The sequence below is a fragment of the Schistocerca serialis genome, chromosome 1 (assembly GCF_023864345.2).
Source record: "Schistocerca serialis cubense isolate TAMUIC-IGC-003099 chromosome 1, iqSchSeri2.2, whole genome shotgun sequence".
Classification (NCBI taxonomy): domain Eukaryota; kingdom Metazoa; phylum Arthropoda; class Insecta; order Orthoptera; family Acrididae; genus Schistocerca; species Schistocerca serialis.
This window is the reverse complement of record NC_064638.1, coordinates 993,074,795-993,086,990: the sequence shown is the minus strand read 5'-3', so window position 1 is coordinate 993,086,990 and position 12,196 is coordinate 993,074,795. Positions and strand designations below refer to the sequence as shown.

The following is a 12,196-nucleotide window of genomic DNA, read 5'->3' as shown; positions in this document are numbered from 1 at the left end:
AGATTTTCTACTTGCTAATTTTAGGGTATTTTCGGGGACAATATCTCAACTGTGTCTTCTTCAATCCTTTTTTTCTTGCCACAGCTGGATAGAGCATCCTTTAAGCTCTAAAAGCTATAGTGTTTAATTTATGGCTCTTGCATATTGATGATTAAGAATGCTTATCAAAAGTAGGGAAAATGGATTACTTATAAATACAAAAATTAATAAAATTTGAAGTTACAAATAAAAAATGTGTAATTGTAGTATCTTAGCGTTATAAGATTTTCCTGTGGTTTAGGGAAAGTAACTATGCTAATAAGAAGTGTTTCTACATTATTTTACAGTGTAGAATATAGATGTAACAAAACCTCAGAAAGTGCCCTGAAGATTATAAAATCTAGAAAATCATAAGGGAATGCTATATTGCTTTAGAAGGTTTTAACCCTACAATGCATTGTCACTCAGTTTCCATTGGTATTTTAAAACAGCAATAGTTTTTTAAAGCTCTATCCTCATAGTAGTGATATACATTGCTGAAACATCACTTTCAGTTGTTGCTTTCATTAGGTTGGCAATTTTCAGTGTCAGTTTTTTGTGCAGTGAAATCTTTTATGTTGACACTGTACAATCTTAGTGTTGAGTACCGAGTGTTTGAATAATCAGTAATTATTGTTGTAGCTGAACGTTAGCACTAAAACAATATGTTTTGATAGCCTAATTTGTATATTTTATATAAAACAATACTGAATATTGTCTGAAGTCATCACATTCTACCATGGCAAAAATGAACTACAATCAGTTAAGGAAATGTCACCAACTGACAAGAAGCTTATTCAGTGTAGGTCTGGGCTTTGTTTGAAGACGCCCAAATTTGTTCATACCAGAATGCCTTGTTGACAACAAAATTTCAATTCCTGTGGAACTTCTGCAACCCATTTGGTAAAGAAAAGCATGTAACCATGAAGGCTTTAACATCAGTAAACACTGCAATGGCTGGCAGGTTGAAGTTACTGACTAGTGAAGTTTTTAAACCTGGTCAGAAAATCTGTACCAAAAGTACACATGAAATGCCCAAAAAGAATCATCCCACCAGGATAAGCAAGAATCACCATCCACTGAAGACACGGCTAAAAGTTGATGATTGCTTTACTGCTAACACTTTATTATCATCACTTGGAGAATCACTACTAAATCTTCAATGGATCAGCAAAAGGGATTCAATGGGATACATAAAGTGCAAAGGTCTGAAAGCCCCAGGCAGCCTTACTAAAGTAATTTCCACAGCTGCTGGTGTGAGCCAAGTAGTTACTGCTCAGATACGAATGGAAGAGTGCCATATATGTAAAGGTATGGCCATCTTAATTGAACAAGTAAAGATTGAACTTCAGACTTCAAGCAATAACAGTAAAGTTAAAATTTTGACCCTGGCCCCAAATAGCTGCACTACTGAAAAAATGGCTAAAGAATTTGCCGTTTCAACTAAGATGGTGAAGAAGGCTAGGAAACTAAAGATGGAAGATGGGATTTTGGCAACACGTGCAAACTGAAAAGGGGAAAAGCTCAGTGATGAAGTAAAACAAAATGTCCTCACACTCTTTGAAGATGAGTTTTCTCGTTTATGCCCAGGCAAAAAGGATTGTTTTGCACTAAGAATAAATGGCGAAAGATCCAAGGAAAAATGTCTGCTCCTTTGTTGGTGTTGTTGTTGTCTTCAGTCCTGAGACTGGTTTGATGCAGCTCTCCATGCTACCCTACCCTGTGCAAGCTTCTTCATCTCCCAGTATTTACTGCAACCTACATCCTTCTGAATCCGCTTAGTGTATTCATCTCTTGGTCTCCCTCTATAATTTTTACCCTCCACACTGCCCTCCAACGCTAAATTTGTGATCCCTTGATGCCTCAAGAACATGTCCTACCAACTGGTCCCTTCTTCTTGTCAAGTTGTGCCACAAACTCCTCTTCTCCCCAATTCTATTCAATACCTCATCATTAGTTATGTGATCTACCCATCTAATCTTCAGCATTCCTCTGTAGTACCACATTTCGAAAGCTTCTATTCTCTTCTTGTCCAAACTGGTTATCGTCCATGTTTCACTTCCATACATGGCTACACTCCATACAAATACTTTCAGAAACGACTTCCTGACACTTAAATCTATACTCGATGTTAACAAATTTCTCTTCTTCAGAAACGATTTCCTTGCCATTGCCAGTCTACATTTTATGTAAGCAGGAAACCCAGTTTCAAATCCCGATCCGATGCAAATTTTTTCCCACTTGCAGCCAATGTCCAATTTCGTTGTGTCTATATTCTTATTGTACTCTGATGTTTAAATTCATAAGAAATCTTAACATGCAATATTATGTATTTTATTTTAAATTTTTCTAAAAGGGTTTTTACCCAAACAGTGACTGTCAAGTTGTGTTTTAAATATCGTCTGAAGTAACAGCTCTGGAGAAAATGGGACCATTCATAGTAATGAGGGTTTTGTACCTGTTACCCTTGTGTGAAAGAATTCTAAGGTATGGTTTACCATGTGAAATATCTGTTTTAACAGTACAGGCCCTGGTAGTAGGAATTATCGGCACTGTTGTAACTGTGATTAGCAATGTGAATAAATGATGCCTAAACCCTTCCTCGGTCTCTCCTCTATAGGTGCCTTATGCAATAGCCACATCTAACGCAACAAAAGTTAAATAAATGTTATACTTAACCAACTGATGGTTTAAAAAGTGTTTTTTTTGTATTACAAAGTACTAAAATACATTATGTAATTTTGTTTGGTTTCTATATGTCTTGTTAAGTTTTATAGGGGACTATTTTCTCTCCTGTCCTAACAACAATTTGGGGAGGGTTTCTATCTTTTCTATGGGAAGGGAGTGAAGCACTAGAAGGTTTCCGATCCTAGTAGTGTAACTTTTAATAGGTAACTACTTTTAATTGGTAATTGGTAACAAGACTGGAAAGATATAGTTTGATTTACTGCACTAGCCTTAAATTTAGACATTTTAAGATTAGCATCAAACACTTGAACAATCATTATAAATCTCTCACAGACAAACTTGACCAGAGTATTATCAAAGATTATACACAACTGCTGTATTTCATGGGACAAATGAGCTATCTGTTTTACTTGTTTTCTTAATTACCCATATGATCCCTTTTGCAACATGCGATGATGGGGAAAAAAGTGAGAATGAGTAGGTACATAGTTTCGTAATGCTGTAGGATGCTTCCCGAATCCCCACTCCTATTCTTATGAAATGGAGTAACACAGCTTCTGAATTGTCATGTAAATGTATGGACTGTGTTTTATGGACCAGCTTTGCCTAGAAGCTCAGTAGGGCAGCATAGGAAATGCTACATGAAGCAGTGAGGAAACTCTGAAAAGCAGACTAAAGTGTGACTGGTATGGACAAGAGCAACCAGTGGCGTCAAGTGTAGTAACATATCACATATACTAGTGTTCGAGCAATAGAGATACCTGTCATTTGTAATTGTGTCTGGCCCAAGAAGGTAGAACAGTGACGATAGTGTAAATACAAATATGGGAACAAAGATTACATACATACATACATACATAAATACAGTAGCTGACTTCGAAGTTTTGCTCCAGACTAGTATTTTGTAAAATATGAACCGTATAAGCAGCTTCTCTGTTGCACCTACCTTATCCATTCAAGAAGTCAGTGGACTGAATTACTCCAGAAAGGGAGGGCAGTAGTGGTGCAAGCACAAGACAGGGACCAATGCCAAAATCCAAATATTTGCCAACACCCCCGAACTCATCAATTATGCCATGCAAGCAGCTCTGCAATCACAATTCAGCTGGTGAGACAATAACCAGCATTTTGACACACTTGGTTGGTACTTGGCAGACTGCGTGTGTGTGACCTCAACACAAGACCTGCCCCGCATAAAAAGCTGTCTGGCCAGCTCAACACAGCTATACTTGGAATCAGCATCTCCTGTGTGTTGCTGTTGGCTGCTGCCATGCAGCCCCAAACTTTCCTCCTGCTGTAGGCTGCTACCCCGAAGAGTCACATCAACTGCCAGCAAGCCATCCCACCTGACACAGCACTGCTGAGGTAAACCCACCAAGTGAGACCTTTTTGCTACTGGGGCAGCAGCTAGGGCCATCTTTGTGACATCGCTTCCCAACACTGTGGGCCATGGGATCAACGCACTTATGGGACCTGGACATCATGCGTCTACACTGAACGAGGACACACTCCTGTAACTGCTGTAGCTTGTTGGAGTAGTACATTCCATTGCATTCGGTGAATCCACGTATGAGATGCATATTGGCCAACTATTCATCAGTAAACTTATCCATACTGTTGTGTATCAATGTACAATTCACACAGACAAAAACGATCCCGAGACAGAACAGAGCAGTCCAATACAAGTTTAAAAACAAAGAGTAAAGTGAGCATTAATATTGTTAACAGCAAGTCAAGTAAATTAATGAAGGTAGTATGTTTCCAAGAAAGAAACACACAGCACATACCACCAACATTTGCTCTATTATGCACATTTTTTCAGCACAATACAGTTACAAAGATGGATGGGGGTATGAAATCAAAAGGAATACAGCACTCTGTAACGAGCTGCTGGAGACCACAGGTCCCCTATAGCAAACTACACAGAAAATATCCCTGAACAACAAATGTCAGGTTCTGGTTCCCCCTTGCATATGAATGTTTCTGCTGCATGTTTTACAATTTGGTTGCTTCAGCACACATGATAAACACAAACCTGTTGCAGTGTGCCCACTAATTGAAAATAGTTAAGAATTGTGAACAAACATATGCTCACATGTTTGCATAATAATACGTTACAACTGTATTTGTTATCACATGTGTTTTGGTTAGGTTTTAAGTTTTCCACAAAACTAATACATATTTATCACAAACATTTACCTTAATACTCACATTTTCTGCATGCTGAACTAGGTTGTATACTACTTTACAATGTGCCACACCTCACATTACCATCCAAGGTTTGAACAACACTGTACTTTGCTAGGTATCTTAATACTGCTAGCTGTATGATTCTCACTAATGTTATTGAGCACATTTTCTGGAGCTTGCAGTTGAACTTGACATTGAACTCACACATAGCAGTAATTGTTGGCTTAGATACAACACAGAGTGACTTGCTTCCTGCAGTGTCTTAACAGAGGGGAAGTTTTTCTCGTGCACTATGAGGCAACAGATGGTACTCTTATACATGAAATACATTCTTAGCAGTAGATTACAAAAACTGAGATTGAAAAGTTCATGGTGCATGAGATAAAATGGTTATCAGGGTGCAGTTCAGTAGTAACCTCAATTTTATTACTTCATCTGTGTTTGCTTCACAATTTCAATAAATAAATTCAAATAAATAAGGTTTTTAGTTTATAACAAGCATTTAGTGAGCCACCAGAGTGAATAATGTGTGGCAAAAAGTTGAATGTCAAAATTATAATCAATTACGTAGGCAAAGCTGTTTCTAACATTGTGCAGTCATATGAAGTGTTATGCATATGGTATGAAAAGCTACTGTAAGGCAGCTACAATTTATACCAGAAAAGAAATTCCCAAAATTCTAAAAAAACTCCCATGTTATTCCCAGATTTCCTGGAGCTTATACACTCTGAAACCATGAAACATGGTAAACTATGTTTGTATAGTAGAAGATGCTGTACAAGTGAATCACAATTGCTGACTCAACACTTTGTAAGACAATGTGAAGAAATTTAAAGAGTGAAAGTTATGGATGAAAAATTACAGACACCCTCAAAATATGCTCAATTCTGAAGGTTTTTAAGGCAAGGTTAACATTTAACAGCAGGAGGAGTAATGCATTGTTAACAACTACGTTAAAAGTTTCTGTGGCACAAGTAATGACATATTCAAATACTAGCTCACTGAGCATCGTGATTACTTTCTATCAGCTGCTGATATAAGACACACTAAATTACAGACCATGAAACTGATAACAAAAATCTAGAACAGGGCAGTGCTCTTATGAATGTGTTTTGTGGAACAATGTTGGCAGCACTCACCTATGAGTTATGATGGAAACACAAAGATTTGTACCAACAGAAGATTGTATCTAATGAGAGGGCAGCAAGATGTGTCTCGGGGCAACAAGTTGAAATTATTTTGTTGAATTCTCAAGTGAATATGAGCACAAAATGTATTTGGAAAAACAAAAGACATAATCCAAAAACAGGTAAGACTATCACACAGCTGAAATTATCTGCTTCAAATGCTCGATAACTGTAGCAGATTTTTCTTCATTACATCACATTTGCTGGATTCAACAACTCTCAACAAAACTATACCAACATAGATACTCTACACCTTTTACTACACCACCGATCACTAAGCGAATGAATATGTAAATAAATAAAGTAAAACGTAAAATTTGTGGAAAAGACCATTTATAGCAATCTCGTGATCCATCACAGCTACATAATCTGCTAAGAATATGAGTCATCAATTTTGACAATAAAATTTCACTCTCTTTTGTGCCCCTCGTTGATTACCTGAAACTAACCTCCCATTGACTATGCAAAACTGGTACACTGCCAATCTATGTGCCACAGAGGAAAAGTGGCCAGGCTCTCACTGCCTTCACTCTACACCTCAGTCCACAACTTTTATGTTACTGGAAGCATATTCATAGTTTCTAGAGTTTTCACTCAAAAGCAGAGCATTAAAATGACATTTCATGGATAGGAGACCCACTGAGCCACTTGTAATCAGTCATGGCAAAGTATACTTCCTGCGATTGCTTTGAAACACCACATACGTATACTAGTAACTCAAATCAGTACCAGACTTTTCAAAACTGGTAATCTTAAATAGTGAACTGAAGTTCTTAAAAGTTTTATTAACTGGTTTCCTACAAATAGTCTCGCACTCAATTTTAAAAAGACACAACATACTCAGTTCTGCACATCTAGGTGTACTACACCAATGATATATGCATCACAATTCGGGCAAATAATAAATGAGGTGGAAGCTTCAAAATTTTTAGGAGTCCATATTTATGAGAATTTAAATCGGAGAAAAAAAAAAAATTGGAACTCCTCAAACAACTTAGTTCAGCCACACTTGTGCTTAAATTCATTATAAATCTTGGGGAGAAACAAATCAGTAAGCTGACATATTTTGCAAATCTTCATTTGGAGATGTCTTACAGAATAATGTTCCGGGGTAACTGAGCTACCCAAGCACGACTCACGCCCCACCCTCACAGCTTCACAGGAGAGCTTCTGTAAAGTTTGGAAGGTAGGAGATGAGGTACTGGCAGAAGCGAAGCTGTGACGATGGGGCGTGAGCCGTGCTTGGGTAGCTCAGTTGGTAGAGCACTTGCCGGCAAAAGGCAAAGGTCCCAAGTTCGAGTCTCGGCCCGGCACGCAGTTTTAATCTGCCAGGAAGTTTCGTATCAGCGCACACCCCACTGCAGAGTGAAAATCTCAACCTGTTTAAGAAGTTGCATTCTCACGAATGCTTCACAGTATATTTATTCCCTCAAGAAGTTTTTGTAAATAATCCACTACAATTCGGAAGAGACAATGATGTTGATAATTACAACACCAGAAGGAAAAATGACACTCATTACTTCACGTTAAGGTTGTCTTTGGCACAAATAGGGATGCACAATGCTGCAACATTTTTTTTTTATCACATTCCCAGTAATACAAAATGTCTGGCAGATAGGAAAGTAAAATTTGAAAATAAACTGAGAATGTTTCTGCTTGACAACTACTCCTATTCCATAGAAGAATTTTTATTACTGTAATGTGTAAAGGCTGGCGGATAGGAATTACAAACTCACACCTGTATATCTGTTTTTCCTTTTGTAATTTAAATAACAATAGAAATAATCAGAATGTAACTGCACAAACAAATTAATTTGTGATGTGAATGTAAAATGACCTGTTCCACATCATTATGATCTATTGTACAAAAAGGATCATGGAACATAACTAACCAACAATCTCTACATAATGATTAAAACAACTGAAAGAAGTTACGACCTATCTGCAATAGCAGCCAAATGAATACATCCTAATATCACAGGTCCAATATGCAAACTACTGTTCTCCACGAGTTAATCCAACTGCTAATAAAAGTTGATTCTAATTAATATTAAACTCTACGAGGTGTCAATTAAGAAAAGTCAAAGACTGTTGGTCATGCAAATGTTAACGTATTATTGGAGCAAACTAAATTTAGGATATTAAAACATCTGAAGTTTGAGTGATCATTTCCTACATCCATCAGAGGCACATTTTTCAGATGGATAATATAAAGGAGACAAAATATTTTAACAAAATTTCTTCACTTATGAAATTAATGTTAAAGACCTGTTTGGTCATACAACTTTGCAAGGAAAATACATTGCCTGTACAAATTTCTGTACACCTTACATTCAGCAGCTAATTGAAAACATGCCAATGTTTACACTGTGATAACAGTATGCATCATAAAAATGTCATCTACACTCATACTGTACATTACAACAAACTCCGAAGCAAACACAATTTTCTTCTGTTAGCTATGACAGTTCTTTCAGATTACTATATAGTGTCCCACAGAGAACTTTCTTTTTTCAATTACTTACACATTTGCACCGCAATAAAACATGAACGGTGAGAAGTTAAATGGCCACCCATCGAAGGCTACAAATAAGTGTTACATGGATAAGAGTGAGCGTAGAAACCAAGTTAAAATACAATGAAACCAGAAGAAAAAAATTTTATGACTTAAGTTCCAAGCACAAACACCAAAGATTATGAAGACACCAAGTGGCACTACACATACAAAGCCAAATTCTATAGTGGTTTCAGAGATACATACATTTCCCAAAGTCTTGTCTCTGTAAAATGATAGTATACCACATTTAAGCTTTAATGTGATGGTCTATTAACACTTGACTACTGTTGTGTGGCCACCTGCAGTCACAGAAGGCATCTATGCTGCTACACCGGTGACAGAGTGTTGAATTAATATCTTTGTGTGACTAGTAGAATAATATGAAATCTGCATATCTTCACTACTCAGACATTGTGCTGAAAAGATCTGGGATACTACTACTACAACAACACAGTCACTCACTATCTCTGTTAACACATCACAGCACCACGTAACTTACAGCACTATTAACTTTTTGATTGAACATCCTTAAGAACATTTCAAAATTCTGAAGCACTAATTTCATTGTTAGCACGTGAGTTAGCAAATAAACATATGTTGCACCCAATAATTCAGCAAACAGAAACAAGGTTATTCAACTTTGTAGATACAGCCTATCAATAGAAGTCTACAGAAATTAATCCAAGAGGCAGCAAAATTACAAAAATGCCTTTTTTTAAAGCTGAATAGGCGAGTCTGTGAATACGTTGTGCCCCAAGAAATAAATTTGGCAGACGGATCTGCTCCACACCAACGATTCCTACTCTCACCAAGGAATGTAGATCTGATGATGATCTCTTTAGTAGTTTGAAACCGATCACCCACAAATAAAAAATAGCCTCTTATACACAACCACAACTGTGTTTACTATATAAATTTATTTAATTAGAATAAAATCTGCCATTCAGTAATAAATGGTTAATCCCTAGTAACACTATACATCTCAAAAAGATTACAATTATATATATTTCAACCATCATCACAGCTTACAAAAGTCTTTACATAAAGTCAAACGGCTGGTGAAAATTTTAGTGTCCCAGGCATAATACAACAAAGATGATGCTTACTTTGACAGGTCACTTAGTGTATTGCAAATGTTAGGTTACCTTTTCTATCCTAAAATATACTAAACACTACCATCATATCATTGAACAGTTTCGAAATTTTCGGATGTAAACATTACAAACCCAAGAGAAAAAAAATATTTATTTTGACCCAATTTTCACGTGAAAAAATAATGAAAATTTGAAGAAGATAGTATGGCATGTTCTTTAACATCAAGAAATTGTGTGTGAGCTAAGTTAAAATATACAAACATTAAAGAAATATGTTTCACCTTTTAATGCATCCTATGAATGGCTATTTCCTTAGAGATTTCTTAATTGCACACTTACATTCATCTGAATGTACAAATACTAGACATCTGCTTTGTCTAGTGATGTAATAATTATACTGCTACCTACCCTTACATGCATAGAACTAAGCAAACAGAACACTAAGGATACTTTTTTGTGTGTATATTATTCTGTAGGAGATAGGGAGTCAAGACAGGTTGATCTGTAGCCTAGCCGATGGATAGGTTAGAAGATGACAGTTTTTTGTGCGCCAATGAAGCAGCTTCACAGGTTCCAGGTAATCCACTTAATTTTGTGATAAAATTTTAAGCACCGCAAAAGTTAAACAGTGCAATTCCCACCCCACATCTATTGACAACCTACCTGCACTGACATACGTATCCTGAAACACTTAGGAGCCTTTTCACTGAAACATTTTAACTCTATAGTTTGGAAGATGATGTTAAGACAACTTTCTCAATAATTACATGTGTTACATATTTAATTACCTATAAGGCGCATCAATTAGGTGTCAAATGTATATCTGTGTGGACATATCTCTCTTAAAAGAATGAAAGCAAACTGCAGGCAGTGTTCCAGGCACAAAATCAGCACATCACACAAGCTACTCCATCACAATAAAATTATATCAACTATAGTACTGCAAATGAAAGTAAAGAGCTTTTTTATCACTTATGATAAACTGATCTAGCATACTAATCAGTGAAACAGTCTTTAATTTATGAACTACAACAATTTCTGTATACGTATGTTACTGTACCTCTACACAATCAAGACGTGCGATTTTAATTCTTCATCGATTATTCCTCATCGTCTCGTTGAACTACAGACATGTCAACAGCCTGGAACAAGACATATACCTTTCGACACACTGAATGGAGAACTAACATATGTTATACACAAACTGAACTACATCTTGTGTCAACAAATATACCACTATTGCCGGGGAAACTTGTGCTACATTCTCTATTTGGCGAGCATAAACTATATTTATGAAAAGGAATTACAAAAGAGTTGCAACAAGTGTAAAAACGATTTTTTTAAATCTTGTTCAACTAACATTCCTCTTCCGGACTTCCGGCAGGTATTCTTAGGATGATTCCACACTACGCCTTTCTTTCTTACGGCAAGTAATAACTATACCACAACTCTCATCTCTCCAATGTCAGCATTTACTTCACCTATTAAAAAACACTCTCCAAAATTAACTTATTAAAAGTATCGCTACAGGATAAGAACGTTTAAAGTTTAACAAAAATTCAATTAGGGCGCAATGAATTTCTACTCCTACAAAATTTTCTTAATATAATACGAAATTTTGTCTTCTATGAAATTGAGACATCCTAGAACGATTGCTATCACTTTCATCACCAAAGATCACATTTGTTCTTCGAACATGGCCACGATAAATGTATCTATTCGTCTGCTAACTTAGACTAAACAAATTTGAGTCTTTAATACCATAAAAAGTATCTCTTATCTAGTATCTTACGAATGTGAGTATATTACTATGAACAATATCCTAAATAAATAATGATAAAAAATACGGAGTAAATATCGTAAGGTTACAGATAAACATATCTGAATACCAACATCATCTACGTAAATAAACACTCATCTGGTAAAATTACATCAATGACTAACTAACGATCAATGTAATGAGGGGTATTACACGCATAAACAAGTTCAGCATACCAGTTAACCATGAACTACGGCAGATCTGCGAGTTTATTTAAGTATTCAAAACAAAACAAAAATCAAAATGTGACACCTCATCCTCACATTACCTCATCAAACATGAAGATTACTCTACCACTGTGTTAGCACTTCTTCCACACGATAACCATTTGTCGACTTCTGTTACACCTCGATGTTGTTTGTAGGTAACAAAGATCTTAACAGAAAACATATAACATTTTCATCCGGCTTCGTCAACGAATAAATGGTTCACACATAGATGACACAAAACAGGGTGATATTTGTTATCACTAAACATTCCACATTGACGCAAAAATGTTCAGTCCTCATCACTAAAGTCACTTAAAACCAAGTAGTTAGTTAATTGTCACATAATTTCTATACGATAAAGTGATGAATCACTCACGGGTGTGAGGCCGGGTTCACATATGCATTTCAAGTGACGCTATAGCTAATGGCATACT

General features: G+C 36.3%; 1 protein-coding gene across 6 annotated transcripts in view; it reads right to left on the bottom strand.

Annotated features, from left to right (window-relative positions):
* Positions 1-11,953, bottom strand: part of LOC126413018 (large proline-rich protein BAG6) — a 215,267-nt gene extending 203,314 nt beyond the window's left edge. For 2 of the 6 annotated variants that reach the window (XM_050082913.1, XM_050082950.1), the window contains exons 1-2: positions 11,822-11,953; positions 10,795-10,876 (exon numbers count right to left, since the gene is read on the bottom strand). The gene's annotated coding sequence lies outside the window, so the exon portion shown is untranslated. Of the gene's footprint in view, positions 1-10,784; positions 10,877-11,094; positions 11,365-11,729; positions 11,748-11,821 lie in introns of those variants that run through there. The other 4 variants (XM_050082921.1, XM_050082936.1, XM_050082944.1 and 1 more) reach the window with 4 other exon arrangements.
* Positions 11,954-12,196: the final 243 nt, after the last annotated feature.